The sequence below is a fragment of the Salvelinus alpinus genome, chromosome 4 (assembly GCF_045679555.1).
Source record: "Salvelinus alpinus chromosome 4, SLU_Salpinus.1, whole genome shotgun sequence".
In the NCBI taxonomy this organism is placed as follows: Eukaryota; Metazoa; Chordata; class Actinopteri; order Salmoniformes; family Salmonidae; genus Salvelinus; species Salvelinus alpinus.
The window spans coordinates 68,445,186-68,470,677 of NC_092089.1; the positions used below are offsets into that span (position 1 = coordinate 68,445,186).

The 25,492-nt window shown below is 47.2% G+C and overlaps 1 long non-coding RNA gene across 2 annotated transcripts in view; it reads right to left on the bottom strand.

The window, feature by feature from the left end:
- Positions 1-2,800: 2,800 nt before the first annotated feature.
- Positions 2,801-25,492, bottom strand: part of LOC139574247 (uncharacterized) — a 59,443-nt gene continuing 36,751 nt past the window's right edge. For both annotated transcript variants that reach the window (XR_011674743.1, XR_011674742.1), the window contains 2 exons: positions 25,356-25,476; positions 2,801-12,218 (listed from right to left, as the gene is read on the bottom strand). This is a non-coding gene — a long non-coding RNA (uncharacterized lncRNA). The remainder of the gene's footprint in view (positions 12,219-25,355; positions 25,477-25,492) is intronic.

A 25,492-nucleotide genomic window follows, 5' to 3' on the forward strand; every position in this document is an offset into this window, starting at 1 on the left:
ACACTCAGAAAAACTACCACTCTGCTCCTTTACATAAGACCTGTTGTCCAGTCCGAGGGGGAACTGAGTGATGCCATGTCCGTCTCTCGTCTCTGTGAGGGGAGATCGACACCAGTGGCACAAGAGTGAGACTTCCCCTTTAGAAGAGGAGATGAGTTGGGGTTTCTCACAACAACAATAACAACATGCATTACGTTCATTGTCTCGTCTTTTTGAGTTTCTCATTGGTGGGAACCAGAGATATTTGATCTGAAACAAGAAAAAAAACACTCCTGATGATTTATTGTCATCAACCACAACAGTACTATTGTGTGTGTATGTGTGTGTGTGTGTGTGCGCGCGCACGTGTGTGTGCATGCGCGCACACATGAATACAGAAGTTACAAGTCATACCAACAGACAAATACCTGTAGCCCTATCCCATCCTTGTGCTGTAGGGGTCATTCTTGACTTGCGGTGGCATTTGTGTCCCTCGCCATTGCAACCATGAAAAACACTTTAAAATGACAAATAGTCACACATGATATGTTTTTGTTTATACTGAACTGTTTATCAAGTCCTTCTTAATGCAAAACTGTATGTGTATGCATTGTTGAAAGTACTTGGTGAGTTGTAATGACATGTTTTGGAGATTTAAAGTTAGCTATCTATTATTTGTAATGCTAGAAAGTAAACAAAGTATTTAATATATTGTATAGATAAAAACAAAGAAGGCTATTGAAATACCTTGTTTTTATTTATTTATTTATTTAAAATATAATATGTACTGTATCCCTACGTTTTATGTCATTGGTGTTACCGCCTTGAAAATCAGTCATTATAAATATATACAAGGACCTTGAGCTTTTTACACCCTTTTAGTATGTCATACATTTGAGGAGTCCATTGATAATTTGGTGTCGCTAAATAAAAAGTGTAATTGGTGATACCCAATTTAAATGAAGGGAAATTAAATTGTGAGCAAAATGATTCATCACAACTTTTGTAAATTACCTTTAAAGGGTTAATGACCTTAGATTTGAGCATATTTAAGATTTAAGAAAATCAATTACCAATTTATCATTGGTAAAACAGTCATTGGTGTTACTACACCTACTGGTGGCACTGATATTATCATAATGATAAAGACTATTTAAAGTAATTAAGCTGTCATATTAGTTCATTTGGAATGGGAAGAAGTAACCAAATATATATATTTTTTATTCTAGAAAAATGTAATGCCCCCGCAATTCAAGAATGACCCGTAGTCAATGGTGATTGTGATCTGGATGGTGATTGAACTGGTTCTTCCAGGCCTGTGATGCTGTGTTGAGGTGAGGAGGGTGGGAGAGCTGCTGCTGTCGCTCCCGGAAGGGGAACTGCTCCCCTGGGACCAGCTGGCCCTGTTAGAGAGGAAATATTCCCACAGTCTCAGTCTGCCTCCAGGACAGAGGGACCAGGCGGGGCCAGGCCATGGGGCCGAGGCCTCCCTCCCCCTCCCCCTCCCTCCGCTGGGCTGGCTAACTCTCTGGTTCCCCCACCCCGCCACTGCAGGGTCAGGGTTACTCTGTCACCCCTGGGCTTCCACCCCACTACCCCCAACCCCTCTCAGTCCCCTCCCCCACCGTCACCTGAGCCACACAGGCAAATGCCTAACTTTATTTGATAGATGTGGAATCCCATAGCGACAGTGATGTATCGCAGGGGTGCAGGCCCCCTCTCCCCAACCCACGCACCAGAGTCTGGAGTGGGATGGCGATTGCAGGCTGATAACCCCCATGGAGCACTTCTCTCCTGACCGCCAGGACGGGGCCAGAGAAACACAAGACAAGACATCCTGTGTTATACACCTGAGTGTACGCCTCATCAGCCTGAGACAGGGAGCTCCATCACTACAATCCATTGAAGAGCTCCTGCACACAACAAAATAACACACGCTTACTGCTTGACATAGATGACACTGACAGGAATCATATTTCGTTTGGTTTTCAGATGGATAAATCCTGTGTTTCATTGAAATCTCAGGTTCTCTGCCAAGGCTGGGATATTTGCCAAGTCATGGCTCCAAGTTGTTTTTGATGTGTAAAGTCGTGGAACATCCAACGACTGACTGACTCAGCACAATCCTAGCTTAGCTGACCACTGACCCATACCACCGTGTTCACTACTGGCTGCTGCAGTTTGTGTGTGTGTGTGTGTGTGTGCATGTGTGTGTGTGTGTGTGTGTGTGTGTGTGTGTGTGTGTGTGTGTGTGTGTGTGTGTGTGTGTGTGTGTGTGTGTGTGTGTGTGTGTGTGTGTGTGTGTGTGTGTGTGTCCACACTAAACACAAAAGTGGTGTTTCTTCATTATCAGTGGCCATGCTCCAATATTCCTCCTCCTCCCCCCTCCCTCCCTCATTCCATCCCCTCCCCAGATAGCAGTAGATGAGATAAGGGGAACAATGGACTAGAGGTGAAGACCTGGATCATGCCTGTGTCTGTCCCCTCCTCACTGTCAGAGGATATTGTTAAACCAACTCAAACATCCTGCAGCCGCCCGGTATCATGCGCTCCTGCTACAGGGACCCCCCCTCCCCCTCTCTTTATGTCCCTTCACACTCAGGGACTAGGCTATAAGGCCAGGCTGCTATAGACTCGTCTCAGGCCTAGGGCCCAGGGATGTTTGCTGAGGTGAGGCGGGGAGTATGGAGGTTCCATGAACATTGTTGAGTTTTTTCAAGCCAGACTAAAGACACAGACCTGGACTACAACAGTATGAGAGAGAGAGAGAGAAAGAGAGCAATGTCAACAAACTGACTAAAACATTAACTTCACTATCAAAATCATTGCAAAATCCTTTATTTTATTCAGTATGTATCTTCAGTCGTTGTGACTGTAGATAATCTTTAGTGTGACTTCTGGTGTCCAGCCATACACACACGTTCACACACATACACACACACAACACCTTTCCACAGAGAGACACACACGTCTCCAGCAGCAGGAGGATTAATATCAGTAGAACGTGACAACAATAGTGTGTTATGCAAAGATTGGGTTGTAATACAGTCTTTGTTGGGACTTTAAAGCCACAGCCACATCACATCACTACTCATCCTGCTAGCCAATTTGCCCGTCGGCATGGCAACCGGCCCAGGCTGAAGCCAGAAGCAAGACCGGAATCTCAATGCCAGCCTGATCGGAGAGAGAACACACACAGACAGAATGTTCTAGTGGAGAGAAAAGTTCACAAGTGGCCACAGTGACCCGTCACTGTCCAAGCCAAGATCTCAGAAATAGGGGTTGGATTTGGTAAAGTCTGATATTTTCCTGAGTCTAAATGAGTCAGTCATTCATGACAAGAACAAAAACATAAATTCTATGTTTCGAACATTCAGCGCATTCAAACATTTCCTCACAAGACACCATCTGGATGTGGCCAACCAGTTGCTGCCTGGTGTGACTGTGTATATGTATGCACTGTAGTGGTGGTAGGCAGGCATGCAGGCTGTGACAGTGGAGGTATGCAGTGGTGGTGTGTGCTGGCTGGGAGGGCGTGTGTGTGGAGTTATCCTGCAGGTCGCGGAGTGTGTTGGGTCAGTGTGGAGCGGTCAGCAGCTGCTGCCTGGCCTGCGTCCCACGATTCCCAGGCTAGAGGAGGTACTGGAGGGAGGGATGGATGGAGGGAGGGAGGAGGGGACTGACAGGGCCCGTAATAAAAACAGGCGCCGTGGTTGGGCTGTGTGCGGCCCATTGTTCCTTGGACGGAGCCCGAGGCTGCTGTTTACTTTCTCCCATATGCATTATTCAACGGCACAGGAGCTCCCAGAGAAAGGGGCCCCATTCAGGGATCCTCTTGCCCTTGTTTTGTTTTGCTAATTTTCAATTTAAATAAACCATCTCTCGCCAGGGCCAGGCTGAGCTGAGCTGAGTGGGAGAGAGGGACAGTGGATGGGAGACGGCGAGTCCAGACACTTTAACATTGAGGCGTCTGAGAAGATTAGACTGATGAGGATAAAATGCTACTTACCATCTACTATGGCCGAGGCAGTATATGTTTTTTACAGTGGGGTTTAAGGCAGACAATGAGACAGGACGTTGTGTTCGGTTGAGAGCATACGTTGACCTCTTCTTTTCTGTTGTTGTTGTCCCACAAACATGACCCACTTATCAACGTCCAAATGTTTGTTTATCTGCTTGATCCATGTCAACATATTCAAATATGCTCATAATTCTGCACTGTAGATCAACATGCAAATTTTTGCATTGATCTGCTAGGCTACAGATGTTCTGTTTAAATTGTCCTACTGAGTGAGACACAGGGTTCCCATATGCCCAGTGAAATTTTGAACTAATCACAAAGACAAAGCCTTGTCAATGATGAGTCACAGAGGTCATTAAATGAAGCTACCCAGTGCAGGCTGGACTAATCAATAAGTCCGCTGAACTCATTTTTGTTGTCCTGCATTTACACAGGAGGGGGCTGAGCCAAGGGGGACTGAGGAGGTGACATTGCCAGGGACAGATGCGGTGACAGTGGAGAGTGAGGAGCTGTGAGGAGAGCTAAAGATTCACCACACATCTGTCACTCCAACAGGGAAGGCAGAAGCTACCCAGGGTGGGTCGACAGCTTGCCTCCCTGACTGCCTGGCTCCATGACTCCATGCCTACCTGTCTCTGTCTGTCGCTTAGCCCATCTGCCACCTTGCCTGCCTCCTGTCTCCAATCCTGACCCTCTGTCAGTTAGTCTGTCTGTATGTCCCATTCCCTGTCAGACTCCTGATCAACCTGTTACCTAACCATGTTCTCCCTCCAACAAGTGCCTCTTAAAAATACATTCAGAATTGGCACTTTTCATAAGGATCCCACCACTCTCACTCTCCCAGTAACTAGAGTCTCCAGATCATACTGTAATTACAGCTTTTAGCAGCAACCTGTTGCAGCCTGCTCTGCACTGCACTGTCAACATCTGTGTTAACTGCACTGAACTCTTCACCATTATAGCTGTGTTCTAGCACTAACAGCTAATAAGGATCCCAGGCCATCCAAAACAAGGAAGGATTCTCCTCTTCTTTGACAGTGCCCCTGTTCCCCATTAGTGGTGTTAGTGAGAGGAGGCTGAATGTGGAGGCCCTCTTGGGTTGGCTGGATAGAGGCTGTTCCCTGCTGGGTGCAGGTGAGCTCTCAATGCTTCCCCTCGCACCTGCCCTCTTTTATCCCCGACTGGTGGCTTTATGGCGCGAGGTGAGGGGATCCATCCGTCTGTCTCTCGTAAAGCTAGCAGCTCGGCGCTGCTCTGTAGAGGCCCAGTAAAGCCCACACTGCTGCCAGGGCATTGTGTGGGGTCCGGGGCCCCCCGAGTGACCCAGTCAACCTGAGAGAGAGAGAAAGAGAGAGAGACCCTGTCAGCATCCACCTCCCCACACACACACACACACTCACACACACATTCACACACACATTCACACACACGCATGAACGCACACACACACGCTGACACACTGACATACACGTGACGCACTATACCCATGATCCTTAGCCACCCAATGGATCTGCTACCTCCCGGTGTCTGGTTTCAAAGTGCTAAAGACTTGTTCTCTTCTTCCACTCTGCTATCTTAAGTTTCATGTTTCTGACGCTCCTCTCTCTCACCACACTTCTGAAAAACACTGTCAAAACATAGAACTTTACATATCAGATTAGAGTCAATGGAATTTAAGAGATATACTTTGTACATGTATCAAATCAACATCTGACACAAACAAATATGGATTTCCATGTAATGCCATGGTAAATAGTAATACTAACTCCATAAGCAGAGAGGACTGTGTCTGTGTCAGAGAGAAGGCTAAAACCTGCACCTTGAGGGGGCTGACTGAGAAACAGCCAGCTCCCTGCCCAATAGAACAGCTCAATGGCCACGGGAGGTCAATGATTGCACAGAAATAAGCAGCACATTAAAGTTCAATTGATAGGATTTTCCTGGATATGAAATGTTACTGATAAGCTCAAGCAAATTAAGTCTCTGAAAGGAGGTCCACACGCAGCTTGCTGTTTGAGATTTACTAAGGCTTTGAGTGGGGCCATCTTCAAAACCAATTATCAGACAAGAAATAGATAATTTTTTCTCTGAGGATTGGGTTGGGGAGGTGGGGGGGACAAAGGATGTTGGTAAAAGGAAGGAGGGTTTTTCTCAGATTGGGGGGCACAATAAAGACATAATCATCTCCCCTCAACTTTTCCTATCCAACTTTCAGATTTTAATTTGCCGTCTGTGAAGTGGTACCTAATTTACTTTCGCCTCGTCCCTTCAATGTGCCATTGTTGCTACCGCTGAGACTCGGAGCTTCCTCTCATAGCTCACCTCGGCGTGAAATTGGTTTAATGAAGCTGAAAGGTATGGGCTCTCACAACACTGTGGATTCCAGCCGTACTGCTTTATCCAACCCTCCCTCCACCCCTCTCTCCCTCCCCTCTCTCCCGCTCTCCCCACTCACTCACATTACGGTGACAATTTATAACGCTGTGCACAAAAGATCCCTATCTCACTCATTACATCAGTGGATATTACTGTCCCCTTTGAGAGGAGCCAACTCTTAGGCAAACACTACGGGAGGGGGGAGAAGAAAAACACCACAAATTAACAGCAGATACGAATATTCAAATGGCTCAGATATGTTGCAGAAGCCCTAACTTTAGAGAGAAAGTGAGAAAGAAAAGGTGGACGAGAGAGAGAGAGAGCGAGAGAGCGAGAGAGCGAGAGAGAGACAGAAGGAGGATAGCAGGTATGGATAGGTGAAACTAAGCTTTGTGCACCTTTCTGCCTTCCTGTTTTTCCCACCTCTTCCAATCTGACCCTGTGAAAGGTGTTCTCCTGTTACCACTACTCCTGGGTGTGGCTTGGAATGGAAGTCCTGTGGGATTACTGTGTGTGTGTTACATAAATATGATCCCCCGTAGTCATACCGCTTACTTCTTCGAGTCCCCTTTTGGGACAATCAAATGGAAATGCATCGGTAACCGAATCCACTTCTGGTTGGAGGCCCAGGTGGAGTTTGGTATTTGGTGAAGAAAGTAAAAAAGAGGAAGAGAAAGTAGGCTAGTGGAGTGCAGGGACGCTGCAGCATATAACTCTGTGGGTTTGCTGTAATGGTGCTGTAATGGTGCTGTAATGGTGCTGTAATGGTGCTGTAATGGCTTCCCATGCCAGAGGTGTGAGAGAGCCTTATCTGTTTGGTAAATGTGTGTGTGTGTGTGTGTGTGTGTGTGTGTGTGTGTGTGTGTGTGTGTGTGTGTGTGTGTGTGTGTGTGTGTGTGTGTGTGTGTGTGTGTGTGTGTGTGTGTGTGTGTGCGTGTGCGTGTGCGTGTGCGTGTGCACATTGCTCTTCAACTGAGAGCCTAACGAAAGCAGGAAGAGGAGTAGAGTGACTTACAAAAGTCTCTTTACACCGTAATGACATGCACATCATGTTGAACTACTTTCACAACCTCAATGGCCACTGTAACTAAAAAATAATGACCACTTTCTCTGTCTGTGGCCAAGAGCACGCATTGTTGTTTGTCTTTGGAATACCAACGCAGGTGAGGCTGCTAGCTATATGAAGTGTGCCCGACAACTTTCCTTTCAGGGTGCGATTTTGAAACTCACAAAAGAAATGTCAAATTATCGTCTTCCTTTTTTTTTGTTGCAATTGTGAAGCCAAACAATCATCTTTTCTCAGAGGTTCTAAGCACTTTCTTGCTGCTGATTGCCTCATCTCTGAGGCCTGTTTAGTGAATAGCATGAGGACAGTTAAGCATTTTTAAAGCCGCTAACACACACACACACGTTTAGGGAAGCGATGACGTGCTGCTGCTAAACTGCAGTGTTTAACCTCTTGAGGTGATGAAACCTGATCTGCAGTGGAACCCAGGCAGGTAAGATTAGCTGTACTGAGCCATGGGAGTGCTATCTTTTACACCTAATTACTCAATTATCAGTAAACACTGTCGTAGAAGACACAATGCCAGAGGAGAAATCACACATATCGCAAACGGATTCAATTCAACACCACTAGTTCATGCCTATAGTTGCTTACACAGCGTGGCTGGCTCTGTCAGACTACAGAACATCATTAGAAAGGCTTTACAGGGAAAACTTTACGGTTCTTGTTACAAGGAATGTTAATGATATGAATTAACTAAAAGAAGATAACAGAACATTTATTTAGGTTGTAGTATCGTGGTATGCACTAATGAATACCGTTTTGATGTTCGTGAGAACTATTTTTTGGGATAATATTAGCTATTGAAAACATTGGCTATTGAGAACATTGGCTATTGAGAACATTGGCTATTGATAACATTGGCTATTGTAATGCAGTTCAAAGCTGAGCTTGAACATGTAGTTCGTCCCCTCCAAAAGGTGGGAATCAGCCTGCGAGATTGAATAACAAGCAAACATTTGATAATAACAAAAATATCAACGATTGTAAAACAACTACGCACATGAAAATGTAGATCCTCTCTCTCCTTCAAAATATCAAAACATCCATCCTGCAGTACTTCTTCCTTCCACTGATGGGGGCTGGTGAACATGGCTGACAGATTTCCCTCTAGTCCCCTCTGGCTTTTCCTAGGCTTTGTTTGAACAATGTTGGGAACAAACTGTGATTTTATGAGTTTGTTTAAAGACAAGGGTTGACTAAGGTTAAGACACAGACAGTCAGGTAGACAAGTAGAGAGGGTAGATTGACGAGGCTGGGCGTTCAGTTACGCTGATAAAAGCTGAAAGAATGAGCAAACCCCCGAGTCCCCAGACAAATGCACTAATATCAAATCAACAATCAACAGAGCACACAAGTGTGTCTCCGACTCGCACCTCTTTTGGTCCTCTCTAAACGTTTAACAAAGATTGTTAGTGTGGATAAGATCTGAGACTAACTCATCTGTATCGAACACTGTCATAGGGCTTGATTGGTGAGTAGACTTAAGTCAGTGTGTTTTTTTTTCTGGATGAAGTCTTTCTAAAGCTCTTTCTATATAGAACAGGACAGAGACACAGTGGACCTACGTAAGCCAGTGTAACGAACGGGCTGTGAAACCACACACAGAGAGACACACACACACATATTCAGAAGACCCCAGAAAGTGTGTCACCTGCATGACCCATGTGTTCAACGGTCACACACCTGGCTGCAGGGCTACCTGCTTCCCGCAGTGAACCTCTGTGGTCCAACACACTCACCGCATGGGTTAACACACACTCATTAAAACATAGCCAAACACACCACAGCCTTGGGGGCGTTCTAAATCTCCCCTGAGACAGCCTACTGTGAGGTAATGAGGAATTAGATGGGAGGAAGGAGGACTAAGACATATTTACTGGGGTTTACCTCACGTTACTGTCACACAGGAAGGCCCAGAGGCCGTGGAAAAACAACAACCACCTCACAACCGCCTCACAACCGCCCTAGCTATCTCATAACCACTACATAACAACCTCACAAACACAGCTGACAACATAACCTCAGATACTGCACCCACAACCACACTCAGAGAGACCCATTCATAGAAATACTATCATAAACATTGTTTGAGTAGTATCAAAACAAGCCGTGTCACTACACCCAGTCCGCTATACCAACACAAACAGACACAGACACACCATAGCTTAGAAGGCTTACCACTTTACGTCTCCCAAAAGAATCAAGCTTAATCAAATCAAAGTTTATTGGTTGCATACACAGTTTAGTTGGTGTTATAGCGGGTGCAGCGAAATGCGGATGTTACTAGTGCCTAGTAATGCAGAAAGGAAGGCAAGGGGGAAAAAATCTATCATATTTAAAAATAATAATAATAATAATATTCATTAGTCCGCTGTTGATACAGTCCCAAAATGTTTTGCATGTCAGCAGTCAGGTTTTCAAGATATTGTACTCTCAAGAACCACAGTGTCACCGGCCACATCAACGTGATGATGCAGCATTTTGGGACCTTATCAACAGTGGACTAATGAAAAAACGACCAAGAGTTGACATTTTTAGGTAGGTTCATTTCCGTAGGAATTGATCATGCAAACACATGTATTTTGTATTGTGACACAGCATCAGTGAGATTTGAACCTATGATCTTCCATTCTCTAGTCATGGAATTAGTCCACCAGGATGGAGCTACCATGCCAAACAGACCCCGTTTCAAAGGAAACAAGCACTCATTAAGATCAAGTGGCTGCGGCCACTACATCTTAACACACTTAACAAGATAGAGGATAGAGAGAGTTTTGTTGATGCTGAGAATTAAAGGTATATGTTTTTAATTCTCTAGAGTCTAAGATTTTTTGGGGGGGGTTATAAACTGACATATGTCATTGTTTTAAGATGTACATACAATAGATCATTTAGCTATTTGATGTTGACTTTTAGGACCCCTTTAGGTGTTAAAAAATACATTAAAAATATATATTTGATAAAACATTGAATTTGGCCTTTAGTACCAAATCCCATAGAAACGCATTGAATAACACATTCATCAATGGCAACAAAAAAAATGCCAAAAAATTTATCATAAGGAATAAGGTTTTGAAGTGTCTTTCCTATATCCAGGAGATATAAGAAAGCTCAGGAAACATACAGTATCAGTCAAAAGTTTGGACACACCTACTCATTCAAGAGTTTTTCTTTATTTTTTACTTTTTTCTAAATTGTAGAATAATAGTGAAGAATTCAAAACTATGAAATAACACATGGAATCACGTAGTAACCAAAAAAGTGTTAAACAAATTCTTGGTCACCTCCCTGACCAAGGCCCTACTACCCGATTGCTCAGTTTGGCCAGGTGGCCAGCTTTAGAAAGAGTCTTTGTGGTTCTAAACTTCTTCCATTTAAGGATGATGGAGGCCACTGTGTTCTTGGGTACCTTCAATGCTGCAGACATTTTTTTGGTACCCTTCCCCAGATCTGTGCCTCGCCACAATCCTGTCTCGGAGCTCCACTTCCTTTGATCTCATGGCTTGGTTTTTGCTCTGACATGCACTGTCAACTGTGGGACCTTATATAGACAGGTGTTTGCCTTTCAAAATCATGTCCAGTCAATTGAATTTACCACAGGTGGACTCCAATCAAGTTGTAGAAACATCAAGAATGATCAATGGAAATGGATGCACCTGAGCTCAATTTCGAGTGGCACAGCAAAGGGTCTGAATACTTATGTAAATAAGGTATTTCTGTTCCTTAATTTGTATAAATTGGCCCAAAATTCTAAAAACCTATTTTCGCGTTGTCATTATTGGGTAGGAGAGTCTACGACTAAGGCAGGGCCCCTGTGGGTGTGTTGGAGCATGGAAGAATGTGTGTATAGTGTGTTGGTGTTCAAATATAGGGCCAAGCTATGTGTGAGAGGCTGAGTGCATGCTTAGTGTTTATGTTTGGGTGTGGGGGACCGTGTGAATGCAGAAAAATGCAGCATGTTTGTGTGTTAGGGCCTGAAAGATGTGGCATGTAACTGTGGGAGATTGACTGTTAAGGAGTGACAGTGTGTTTACATGGGTGTGAATGGGAATTAGTGTCCATGTCTCTCTTGAACAAGACTAACCTGGTTAATTAAAGGGGAATGATGTTGAAAGAGTGTGTGTGTGTGTGTGTGTGTGTGTGTGTGTGTGTGTGTGTGTGTGTGTGTGTGTGTGTGTGTGTGTGTGTGTGTGTGTGTGTGTGTGTGTGTGTGTGTGTGTGTGTGTGTGTGTGTGTGTACATGGGTGTGATTGTGAAACTGTGTGTGTGCGTACGTGCGTGTGTACCCGACCGCTCGGAGGCGTCCGCATGGTCCTAAAGCCCACTGTTGCCTTGTTTTGTATCACATTCCAATGATAAAACTGGCGAGGACAAAAATGCAATTTCAGAATGTGGGGGGACATGTCCCTCCCTGTCCCCAGCGAAAGTTGCGCACCTGGTGTACGTGTGTGTGGGCGGAATGTAGCCTAGTGGTTCAGAGTGTTGGGCCAGTCGACTAGGTGAAAAATCTTTTGATGTGCCATTGAGCAAGGCGCTTAACCCTAATTGCTGGCTAAGAGCATCTGCTAAATGACAAAAAATGTCAATGTAAAACAATGTGTGTTCTTGCATGTGAACATGGGTGTGATTGTGAAACTGTGTGTGTCTGTACAGTGAAGTATGGTATGTTTGTTGAAAGGTGCGTGTGTGTGTGTGTGATTGAGTTTAGCCATGTCTGCAGGGCGAGGTGGAGGCCAATGTTTGGCAGGTCTGGTACATCTTTCAGGCCCCGACCTGCACGCAGACAGACAGAACAGAGAGAACAGACAGAACAGACAGAACAGACAGACAGACAGAGGGGGAGAGAGGGAGACAGGGAGAGAGGGAGACAGGGAGAGGGGGAGAGAGAGGGAGACAGGGAGAGGGGGAGAGGGAGAGAGAGAGGGAGAGAGGGAGAGAGGGAGAGAGAGAGAGGGGGAGAGAGGGAGAGGGAGAGAGGGAGACAGGGAGAGAGGGAGAGGGGGAGACAGGGAGACAGGGAGACAGGGAGAGAGGGAGACAGGGAGACAGGGAGAGAGGGAGAGGGGGAGACAGGGAGAGAGGGAGACAGGGAGAGAGGGAGAGGGGGAGAGGGAGACAGGGAGACAGGGAGAGAGGGAGACAGGGAGAGAGGGAGAGAGGGAGACAGGGAGAGAGGAAGAGAGAGAGAGAGGGAGAGGGGGAGACAGGGAGAGGTGACATTTTGCATTTGAAAAAAGTGACTTTACATGTATGAACTCTTGAACCTCAAAAAGAAACCCTTTTGAGGGTTCATGGAAGTTTCTCTCTCACTCTCTAATGAGTGTACGGACAGTTCTCGAAATTGAGAGAGTAAACAGAGTGAAAGGTAGAAGAGAGAGCCCAGGTGAGTTGTTGTGGTACTGGAGGTTTGCTTAGCTGTGAGGTATTCTGGGCCCCACCCTGTAACTAAAACTCAGCAGACCTCTTCTTTTCACTCTTTTTCTTTCCATTTCTCTCTCTCTCATTCCCCCTCGTCCCCTCTCTGTCATTCTCTCTCTGTTTTGTTCAACTTCTACCCTTCTATATATCTCTCTCTCCCTACCTCACTCTGCCTGTCATCCCCCTCTCTTTTCTCTCTCTCTTTCTCTCTCTCTTTCTCTCTCACCCTAACCAGTTCTATTTGCACAGGTGAGAGGAGACTGGCCCAATATGTATGTGCAAATGTCTGTGGGAGACTTGAAAGTCAGGTTTGCCCGGTGTAGGAGAGTTCACCTGTGGCTTGTGAATGGATGGTGGGGGACACCCTTTGTCTGGAGACCCAGTCAGCCAGACACCTGAAGATCAGGACTGGGAGGGAGGGATGACCCAGAGACCCAGTCAGCCAGACAGCCAGACACCTGAGGATCAGGACTGGGAGAGAGGGAAGACCCAGAGACCCAGTCAGCCAGACACCTGAGGATCAGGACTGGGAGGGAGGGAAGACCCAGAGACCCAGTCAGCCAGACACCTGAGGATCAGGACTGGGAGAGAGGGAAGACCCAGAGACCCAGTCAGCCAGACACCTGAGGATCAGGACTGGGAGGGAGGGAAGAACCAGTCAGCCAGTCAGCCAGACACCTGAGGATCAGGACTGGGAGAGAGGGAAGACCCAGAGACCCAGTCAGCCAGACACCTGAGGATCAGGACTGGGAGAGAGGGAAGACCCAGAGACCCAGTCAGCCAGACACCTGAGGATCAGGACTGGGAGGGAGGGATGACCCAGAGACCCAGTCAGCCAGACACCTGAGGATCAGGACTGGGAGGGAGGGAAGACCCAGAGACCCAGTCAGCCAGACACCTGAGGATCAGGACTGGGAGGGAGGGATGACCCAGAGACCCAGTCAGCCAGACACCTGAGGATCAGGACTGGGAGGGAGGGATGACCCAGAGACCCAGTCAGCCAGACACCTGAGGATCAAGACTGGGAGGGAGGGATGACCCAGAGAAGTAAAAAGAGGAGGGGGAGATATAGGGAAAGAGAGATGACAGGGGAAAGGAAGAGTTGGGGAGATGAGAGGGATGTAATGAAGGAAAGTATGAAAATAGTAAATAAGATAGAGTGGTGCAGAAAGTTAACAGCAGCTGTGCTCCCTGGGCCAAAAGTTCAGTGTGGGAGGAGGGCAGGCAGGCAGCGTGAGTGAGAGTGAGTGAGGCAGGACAGGTAGGTAATCCAAGCCACCATGTGCCAGAACCTCACATGTTTCTCTCATTGTCTCAGGAGTTGCTGGCTCAGGTTTCTATAGTGCTGAGCTTCCCGGAGCTGGCATCCCACACTCCATGCCCCACAATACACACACACACACTCTCTCTCTCTCTCTCTCTCTGACGCACACAGCAAAACACACATACTGCCACGATCTTCTTCATCTGATGAACAGGATAGATCGGACCAAAACGCAGCGTGGTAAGTGTCCATGATAATTTATTAGAACTGAACACTAAATACAAAATAACAAAAGTGAAACAACGAAAATCGAAACAGTCCTGAAAGGTGAAGACAACACACAACAGGAAACAACTACCCACAAACACCAGGTGGGAAAAGGCTACCTAAGTATGGTTCTCAATCAGAGACAACGATAGACAGTTGCCTCTGATTGGGAACCATACCAGGCCAAACACATAGAAATACAAAACATAGAATGAAAAACATAGAATGCCCACCCCAACTCACACCCTGACCAAACCAAAATAGAGATAAAAAAGGAACTAAGGTCAGGACGTGACACACACCCACATTCACACATACAGTACACACATGGTTTCCATGTGTTTGATGCCATTCCACTGCCTCTGTCCGGCAATTATTATGAGCCGTCCTTCCCTCAGCAGCCTCCTGTTATACAAATATACCAGCAGTCACATACGCTCACTATAAATTATAACCACACAATTATAAATATTTTCCACTCTTTTGCTGTAAATTCAGACTCTCATCCTTTTCCCCTCAGAAACATACAACTCTGTGACACGTAATGGTGTAAACAGGCTGTACACTTTACCATAATTACTATCAGAGACAGTTCTAACAAGCGTAAAAAGAGACCAGCTCAGACACCAGAGCCACATTTCTGCTCTCTCCCTCACTCTCTCTCTATCCATCTCTCTCTAGCAGTCTCTCTCTAGCCGTCTCTCTCTAGCCGTCTATCCGTCTCTCTCTATCCGTCTCTCTCTATCCGTCTCTCTCTATCCGTCTCTCTCTATCCGTCTCTCTCTATCCGTCTCTCTCTATCCGTCTCTCTCTATCCGTCTCTCTCTATCCGTCTCTCTCTGTTGTTCTCTATCCGTCTCTCTCTAGCCGTCTCTCTCTGTTCTCTAGCCGTCTCTCTCTAGCAGTCTCTCTCTGTTGTTCTCTATCCGTCTCTCTCTATCCGTCTCTCTCTGTTCTCTAGCCGTCTCTCTCTAGCCGTCTCTCTCTATCCGTCTCTCTCTATCCGTCTCTCTCTGTTCTCTAGCCGTCTCTCTCTAGCCGTCTCTCTCTAGCCGTCTCTCTGTTGTTCTCTATCCGTCTCTCTCTATCCGTCTCTCTCTGTTCTCTAGCCGTCTCTCTCTAGCCGTCTCTCTCTAGCCGTCTCTCTGTTGTTCTCTATCCATCTCTCTCTAGCCGTCTCTCTCTATCAGTCTCTCTCTGTTGTTCTCTATCCGTCTCTCTCTATCCGTCTCTCTCTGTTGTTCTCTAGCCGTCTCTCTCTATCCGTCTCTCTCTATCCGTCTCTCTCTATCCGTCTCTCTCTAGCCGTCTCTCTCTGTTGTTCTCTATCCGTCTCTCTCTATCCGTCTCTCTCTGTTGTTCTCTATCCGTCTCTCTCTAGCCATCTCTCTCTGTTGTTCTCTATCCGTCTCTCTCTAGCCGTCTCTCTCTAGCCATCTCTCTCTATCAGTCTCTCTCTGTTGTTCTCTATCCGTCTCTCTCTAGCCGTCTCTCTCTGTTGTTCTCTATCCGTCTCTCTCTAGCCGTCTCTCTCTATCCGTCTCTCTCTGTGTCTCTCTCTAGCCATCTCTCTCTATCCGTCTCTCTCTGTTGTTCTCTATCCGTCTCTCTCTATCAGTCTCTCTCTGTTGTTCTCTATTCGTCTCTCTCTATTCGTCTCTCTCTATCCGTCTCTCTCTATCCGTCTCTCTCTATCCGTCTCTTTCTATCAGTCTCTCTCTGTTCTCTAGCCGTCTCTCTCTATCCGTCTCTCTCTATCCGTCTCTCTCTATCCGTCTCTCTCTATCAGTCTCTCTCTGTTCTCTATCTGTTGTTCTCTAGCCGACTCTCTCTATCCGTCTCTCTCTATCCGTCTCTCTCTGTTCTCTAGCCGTCTCTCTCTAGCCGTCTCTCTCTGTTGTTCTCTATCTGTCTCTCTCTATCTGTCTCTCTCTGTTGTTCTCTATCTGTCTCTCGCTAGCCGTCTCTCTCTAGCCGTCTCTCTCTATCCGTCTCTCTCTGTTGTTCTCTATCCGTCTATCTCTATCTGTCTCTCTCTGTTGTTCTCTATCCGTCTCTCTCTATCCGTCTCTCTCTGTTCTCTAGCCGTCTCTCTCTATCTGTCTCTCTCTGTTGTTCTCTATCCGTCTCTCTCTATCCGTCTCTCTCTGTTCTCTAGCCGTCTCTCTCTAGCAGTCTCTCTCTGTTGTTCTCTATCCGTCTCTCTCTATCCGTCTCTCTCTGTTCTCTAGCCGTCTCTCTCTAGCCGTCTCTCTCTATCCGTCTCTCTCTGTTTTCTAGCCGTCTCTCTCTAGCCGTCTCTCTCTAGCCGTCTCTCTCTAGCCGTCTCTCTCTGTTGTTCTCTATCCGTCTCTCTCTATCCGTCTCTCTCTGTTCTCTATCCGTCTCTCTCTATCTGTCTCTCTCTGTTGTTCTCTATCCGTCTCTCTCTATCCGTCTCTCTCTGTTCTCTATCCGTCTCTCTCTGTTCTCTAGCCGTCTCTCTCTAGCCGTCTCTCTCTAGCCGTCTCTCTCTATCTGTCTCTCTCTGTTGTTCTCTATCCGTCTCTCTCTGTTCTCTATCCGTCTCTCTCTCTCTGTTCTCTAGCCGTCTCTCTCTAGCCGTCTCTCTCTATCCGTCTCTCTCTATCCGTCTCTCTCTATCCGTCTCTCTCTATCCGTCTCTCTCTGTTCTCTAGCCGTCTCTCTCTAGCCGTCTCTCTCTATCTGTCTCTCTCTGTTGTTCTCTATCCGTCTCTCTCTATCCGTCTCTCTCTGTTCTCTAGCCGTCTCTCTCTAGCAGTCTCTCTCTGTTCTCTAGCCGTCTCTCTCTATCCGTCTCTCTCTGTTCTCTAGCCGTCTCTCTCTATCTGTCTCTCTCTGTTGTTCTCTATCCGTCTCTCTCTATCCGTCTCTCTCTGTTCTCTAGCCGTCTCTCTCTAGCAGTCTCTCTCTGTTCTCTAGCCGTCTCTCTCTATCCGTCTCTCTCTGTTCTCTATCCGTCTCTCTCTATCTGTCTCTCTCTGTTGTTCTCTAGCCGTCTCTCTCTATCTGTCTCTCTCTGTTGTTCTCTAGCCGTCTCTCTCTATCCGTCTCTCTCTGTTCTCTAGCCGTCTCTCTCTATCCGTCTCTCTCTGTTCTCTAGCCGTCTCTCTCTATCCGTCTCTCTCTGTTCTCTAGCCGTCTCTCTCTATCCGTCTCTCTCTGTTCTCTAGCCGTCTCTCTCTAGCCGTCTCTCTCTATCTGTCTCTCTCTGTTGTTCTCTATCCGTCTCTCTCTATCCGTCTCTCTCTATCCGTCTCTCTCTGTTCTCTAGCCGTCTCTCTCTAGCCGTCTCTCTCTATCTGTCTCTCTCTGTTGTTCTCTATCCGTCTCTCTCTATCTGTCTCTCTCTGTTGTTCTCTATCCGTCTCTCTCTATCCGTCTCTCTCTGTTCTCTAGCCGTCTCTCTCTAGCAGTCTCTCTCTGTTGTTCTCTATCCGTCTCTCTCTATCCGTCTCTCTCTGTTCTCTAGCCGTCTCTCTCTAGCAGTCTCTCTCTGTTGTTCTCTATCCGTCTCTCTCTATCCGTCTCTCTCTGTTCTCTAGCCGTCTCTCTCTAGCCGTCTCTCTCTATCCGTCTCTCTCTCTATCCGTCTCTCTCTGTTCTCTAGCCGTCTCTCTCTAGCCGTCTCTCTCTATCCGTCTCTCTCTCTATCCGTCTCTCTCTGTTCTCTAGCCGTCTCTCTCTAGCCGTCTCTCTCTGTTGTTCTCTATCCGTCTCTCTCTATCTGTCTCTCTCTATCTGTCTCTTTCTATCCGTCTCTCTCTATCTGTCTCTCTCTGTTGTTCTCTATCCGTCTCTCTCTATCCGTCTCTCTCTGTTCTCTAGCCGTCTCTCTCTAGCCGTCTCTCTCTATCTGTCTCTCTCTGTTGTTCTCTATCCGTCTCTCTCTATCCGTCTCTCTCTGTTCTCTATCCGTCTCTCTCTATCCGTCTCTCTCTGTTCTCTAGCCGTCTCTCTCTATCCGTCTCTCTCTATCCGTCTCTCTCTGTTCTCTAGCCGTCTCTCTCTAGCCATCTCTCTCTATCTGTCTCACTCTGTTGTTCTCTATCCGTCTCTCTCTATCCGTATCTCTCTGTTCTCTAGCCGTCTCTCTCTATCTGTCTCTCTCTGTTGTTCTCTATCCGTCTCTCTCTATCCGTCTCTCTCTATCCGTCTCTCTCTGTTCTCTAGCCGTCTCTCTCTAGCCGTCTCTCTCTATCCGTCTCTCTCTGTTCTCTATCCGTCTCTCTCTATCCGTCTCTCTCTGTTCTCTAGCCGTCTCTCTCTAGCCGTCTCTCTCTGTTGTTCTCTATCCGTCTCTCTCTATCCGTCTCTCTCTGTTCTCTAGCCGTCTCTCTCTAGCTGTCTCTCTCTATCTGTCTCTCTCTGTTGTTCTCTATCCGTCTCTCTCTATCCGTCTCGCTCTGTTCTCTATCTGTCTCTCTCTATCCGTCTCTCTCTGTTCTCTAGCCGTCTCTCTCTAGCCGTCTCTCTCTGTTCTCTATTCATCTCTCTCTATCCGTCTCTCTCTGTTGTTCTCTATCCGTCTCTCTCTATCTGTCTCTCTCTATCCGTCTCTCTCTATCTGTCTCTCTCTATCCGTCTTTCTCTGTTCTCTATCCGTCTCTCTCTATCTGTCTCTCTCTGTTGTTCTTTATCCGTCTCTCTCACACACGCACACACACACGCACGTACGCAGTCATTCTTAGAGAGGCTAGAATAACCCACTGTGTGATTCCTATCTCTGAAAGTAAATGATATTCTTTGAGTATCTCCTCTCTTTCTATGGTCAGGTAGAAAATGAGACCAGCTTCCCTTCTGGTTTCCCGTCATTGATTAACCAGATATGTCTGATAGCGGCAGATAAAAAAAGTGGGTTATTCAATTTCTAAAGTGCTAGTCTTTTTTCTGATGAGAATGGAAGAGTAAGTGACAGAACTTTTACCAGATGAATAAGGTGATTTGGTTTTAAATACAGAAAGTTCGTTTTTTCCCATTTTGCCCTACATGTAGCTTTTGGGGTCTTCCACGTGGAAGACAAATCTGTTGGATGTTTGTACATTGTGGAATGATTTTGCTGACTATGAGAACCCTAACTCCCTCCATACAGCACATACCATACAAAATACACCCCCCATCAGCCCCCTCTTTCTCCAATACACCACCTCTCAACCTATCCCTCTCTCTATATTTCCCTCCCTCCCCACCCTCTCTCTCTCTCTCATCCCCCTGTCTGCCCCACCCATCCCTCCCCTCTCTCCACTCCTCCCACCTCTCCCCACCCTCTCTCTCTCTCGGGCCAGACATGAGGCCTGTCCAGAGCTGAGTGGTCACTAAGCGCAGTAGAGCCTGGGCAACTGTGATGTCATCAGGATTCCACGAGGCTCTAGACAATGGCTGTCTCCGGGCATAATTTATCCAGGGAGAGGGGGGGTTGGTGTGTGTCAAATCAAATCATATCAAATTTTATTTGTCACATGCGCCGAATACATCAAGTGTAGACCTTACAGTGAAATGCTTACTTACAAGCCCTTAACCAACAATGCAGTATTAAGAAAATACAACAAAAAAAAGTAAGAGATAAGAAAAACAAATAATTAAAGAGCACCAGTAAATAACAATAGCGGGGCTATAGACAGGGGGTACCAGTACAGAGTCAATGTGCGGGGGCACCGGTGTCGAGGTAATTGAGGTAATATGTACATGCAGGTAGAGTTATTAAAGTGACTATGCATAGATAATAACTGAGAGTAGCAGCAGTGTAGAAGGGGGGGGGGGGGGGGGCAATGCAAATAGTCTGGGTGGCCATTTGATTAGCTGTTCAGGAGTCTTATGGCTTGGGGGTAGAAGCTGTTTAGAAGCCTCTTGGACCTGTGAGGAGGGCTATTAATCACAAGCCAAACAGATTCACTCAACCACTCACTCTCTGATTCTTTCTCTGTCTCACAGATTCACACTCTCGCGAATGGAAACCAACTCAATGGAGAGGGCTCTGACTGCAGTGCTGGAGGTGAGGGAGGGCCAAGACAGCCTGTATGAAAGCTAGATGATGTCCTCACTCACTTTATCATCCCTACCTATCTAATACCACAGACACAGAGTCTATCAGGTCTTCTCCTTGGGCATGACAGTAAGACATGCCATGGGTCAGTTTCTGATTGCTGCCGAGTACCTATGGGGCCCTCATGGATGAGACACAGGGTTGGGGAGTGAACTATATACTTACTATAGTAGGGTTGCAGTCACACCTGCTTTGATAAGACGGAATTGTAAATAAAAATGACAGAAATGTCTCCCTTGTATCAGTCTCAGGGGCTCAGCGGTGGCGGAGGTGAGGTGTGAATGCTAACGCGGCTCCATCTGTGTGCCATCCAGAAAACAATCCATGCTAATGCCTCCACAGACAGGAGTCCAGTTAGCCCAATCAGCCAGGGGAATCATCTGGAGTGGCGAGGTGAGGGCTCCGGGAGCCAAGGGGCCCTGATTGCAGGCTGATTTACAGGCTGCATGGGGATAATGGCTGGGGAGGTCATGGCTCTGATGGAGAGGGCTGCAGTGCTGGAGGTGAGGGAGGGCCAAGACACTAGCTCTGGGCACAACACACACACCTGTAGGAGTGGCGGTAGGGGAAGGATGTGTGCTGTGGCGTTCCAGGGTTGACCCGACCAGTTCACTACTGCTATATGACCTATGCATGCCCCTGGGTTTGACCCTCTAGTTACATCACAAAAGATAAAGCAAAACAACCCAGCAAGCTACTTCCTAACCCGGCCGCAAACAACCAGTAAAAAGGGAAACTGCTATTGGGCCCTACAGTGTGGTTTGTAAATAGACAGAAAAGAGTGAGGCTCGCAGCAATAAAGAAGGTTTTCAAATGGTAAGGAGGGAGGGGAGTTTCTATAGAGCATCCCTTTGATGTTCCTGAGTCCACCTTGCATCTGAGAGGGGAGAGGAAGGGCCCGACAAGGAAGAGGGGCCTCTTCAAAGTGGCCCTGTGGCCCTTTGTGGGTTTGGTGACCAGCCAAGGGGTGGGACAGGGGATATCCATGACTGGAGGCCATCTGAGGTTATCTCCATGGTAACACAAAGACATGGATCTAACGCAGACATCTCACTGGCTGGCTGTCCCCGCAGTCACTTTTGGACAGACGGAGAGATATCTAGTTGAATCCAAATAACCCCATTGATGTAGGCCAGAGAGGGATATTACTAATAGAACTCTGGTTGGGGTGGATGATGGTATTAGGGTAGGGGTTTGGTGTTGTGTGTTTTAGAGTGGTCTCTTCTCTCAGGTATCTCTATGAAGGGTTGGTGAGGGTTACTGGTTGGTTTAGACAGATTCACAGACCCCTCTCCCTCTCTCCATCTCTCTCTCTCTCTCTAACACCACAGGGCCCTCAGCAATCAATCACATCCACATGGCTGTGTTGGGGGGAAGTTATAAAAGGAGGATATAGAACAAGTTCCTCAATCTAACCTAGGGTCAGATGTCAGATTGGATCTCAGATGATGTTGAATGATCAGTTTATCAGTTACCTTTTTACTCCAAACTTACAGTATATGTTGAACGTGGGTGAACTGAGCAGCAAGTCATTGAGTCTATTTTAGGATGCCAGCAACACCTGCTAGTGAGACCAAATGCTCACTGGACAGTTTGATAAGGATTTAGGTCAATGATGACTACTACGTGCTGTCTACGTATTTTAGCCCGTTTAAAGACATGATTCATGAATGTAAAAATAACAACGTGTTTGCCGTTTCAGGTGTTGTATTTCCCCCCTTCCACTCTCTTTCGGAACAAGTGGGCAACCTAACCAGGCAACACACACCCTAGGAGGAGAGAGAGGGGTACAGAGGGGGTTGAGAGGGGTTGTAGGGAGTTTTGGGGGTGCATGGGACTGAGTGGGTCTATTTAGCCCCCAGCAGTACGCCCCTCGCCCCTCCACACCCCCTCCTTCTCCTCTACTAACCCTCTCCTCTCCTCCCCCTGGCTTTGTGCGCCCTGAGCCCACTCCTCCCCCTTTTGTCACCCGGCCATTCCGCTTTGGTTAGCACACACAATGGCCGCTCAGTGCTCAGCCTCCTGACACTGCATTCTGCCTGTGCACCGGGGTGCGGGCAAGGGGGGGAGGGGGGGGGGGGGGGGGGGGGGGTCCTAAAGGGGGGGGGGGGGGGGGGGTTACAGCAACAGCACACCCCATGTGACTAAATGCCATCAATTACGCCGCCATAACCATCCAACTTCAGCCCTCATGCCCCCTCACATTTCCACACAGATGGGCCATAAAACAAGTGCCATTAGGCCAGAGCATGGCACGGGGCACAACAAAAAGCTCAACTCAGCTAGCCAAACTAACAGGTGTCTCCTATGGCTGGCTATCTGCATGGGTTTGTGTTGTTGTTGTTGTTATAGCCAGCTAGCTTCTCAGACAGAACATGTGCCCATTGCCTAGCTACCTGTGTGTTCCCCTCATCTTATATACGCTATTGGGCACATATCCCAAATGGAATTTTAAGACCTGGCGTCAAAACATTTCTGTCTGAAAATTAATCCCCAACTTTCTCCACTGAGTGTAAAATTGGGACAATTAAAATGGACTTTAGACATATTTATGAAATATGTCCCTTGTATAATGTTCCTGTAGGTTTACCTCAAATGATGTCACGTCAAGATACACCACTGTTTCCGTATCACAAGCACTTGTTACATTGTGATTCAATCAAGTGTTTTTGGCATAATGTACCCCTTACCAACTATTCCCCTGAGTGATTATTTATAGCCATTGTGTAAAAACTGCAAACCACATAACTGTTGAATGTTGTAAATGATCATTTGAATAAAAGTTTGTGTTTGTTTGTGCGTGTGTTTGTGCGTGTGTGTGTGCATGCGTGTGCATGCATATGCGCGTCTGCGTGTGCGTGTGTGTCTGTGTGTGTAAAAAGGTCTAAGAGGGGTCAGTTTGAGTTTCAAAGCCCCTGCTTGTTCACCCATATTTCACACCATGGTGACATCTTAAAGCCTAGCCAGGCCTGGTTGCTTCGCCATCTCTTTCACTTTCTGGGGTGAAAAGGGGAATAGGGAAGTGGGGGGTGTTGAAATATATGCAAATAGACCCCAGAGGGGATACGAATTTTATGGGTCTAGAATTTAATTCAGCCAACCTGAATAATCAAATGTGGGAACAAAAAAATACACCCACCTTCCCACCCTCCAACTCCCAAACTCTCTACCTCCAGCTCCCACCCTCACCTCAGGCCCAATCTCCCTTCCCTCCTGCCAAGTTCCTCACATATGAGGAGCTCAGTACATCCAAACTCTCATTAGGATCTCCTTACTAGCCAGAAAGAGGGAAGGAAAGGGAGTCACGGGCGGGGAGGAGAGGGAGAGAGGGGTGGGGGCTGGCGTACAGGATCAGGCAGAACATGCGGCTCCTGATTACGACACCATTTTCTCAGCAGGCCGCCCAGCTTCATCCTGGGCCTGTGAATATGGAGTGCAGGCCCAGCCAATCGCCTCAGTGCTGCCTCTCGTTGCTGCTCGCCTAATGGCAGAATTAGGGCCGTTTAAAGTGATTTCGTCAGCCTTCGTGGTTTTTCTTTCGAAAAGAAGATTTTTTTTGCCTCCTTCTTCCAAATAGCTGTATTGTAGTGTGGGGGGTCTGGCGTGCATGGGGAGGGAGTGAAAAGTTCTCCATGACTGAACATTACAACAGGTGGGGAATAGACAGAACGCTGCATATGATGATCAACGGGAATATCATGACTTGATATGATTTACATGTGTTTAAGTTGTGAGGCTGAAATCCAAACACAGGGTTCAAGGTAATAAAACACAATGTACCGTAAATGAATAATGTGATTAATTAAACCACTGGGTTACCCTGTGAAAATCTGCTCAAAAATAAGGAATGTTTCAGTACTGTAAGGACCACTGTCATACATACCTGTCCTATCTACCTGTCCTACCTACAGTACATATCTGATTAAGTTACTGTATTATTAGCTATAAGCTAAACAGACCGGAGCTGCAACATCAGATTGTATAGAGGACAGGCATGTTTAGGGTTAATCGGTTGTTAGCAGTCACTTCTTATAGATGAGTATTGACACCAACCCATAAAGGTTACTTTATGGGACAGCTAGAAAGACATGCCATACAAATACTGTAAACTCCTTCCCTCTCTGTCTAACTACATTACATATAGTCTAAACAATGTGATATTACACTGTCCCATATCAAAAAGCAGCAGTTAGAAATGTCTTCCCCATGCTGTTTGACGGTGTCCCCCTCCAACCCTCAGAACACCCCAATCCTTCAGCTCTACGGCCTGGACACAAGTGCTGCAGGTGCATGGGAGAGAATGGAGAGGAGAGGGTTGAGGGAAGAGGAGAAAGGAGAAAGAGAGGGGTGAAGGGTGGGAAACAGAATGGTCAGAGGGGAGATGAGAGGAGAGGGAGCCCACCCCTACACCCCTTCCCTCCTACTTTACCCTCTCCCTCTAACCCCCCCCTCCATACCTCCCTGCTGCCACACGTGACAGAGTGTGAACTGTGAGTGGGGCCGCCTGGCGCTACCAACCCTTCCTGGGCGCAGGGCGGGCAGGCATGAATAGGGGGAGGGCGGCCTATGTGGCAAGGAGCCCCTTTCTTCCCAGCCACCAGAGGATCAGTAATGACAGTGTGGCTGCAGCTGTGCACCTCACCACGCTCCCAACACAAACCCCCCTACCCCTGGTCCTGCCTCACACACACACCACTCAACAACCGTGAGCCCCCCTGACCCCAGACCACCATGATAGGATCATTGTGTCATCAGAGTTAATGCCATGATAGGAGAGTAAGTCCGTTTCTGAATTGGCAGGAATTTAGATGGCCTTGACCCTAGCTATGGTTTGGGAGTTAGAACGAGAAGTCCACCAAAGCCCATGTCAGAGCCTGAGTGGGCCTGTACAACCCACCTGTCAGGTAGTAGGGTACTCCAGGGTTGCTGCTGACCTGGAGAGGGTTTCTCTGGGTTGGGTGGAGGATTTCCTATGATTATCTTCAAACATACATCTCCAATGGGGTTGGCATGGCTACCTGTAAACGGATTACA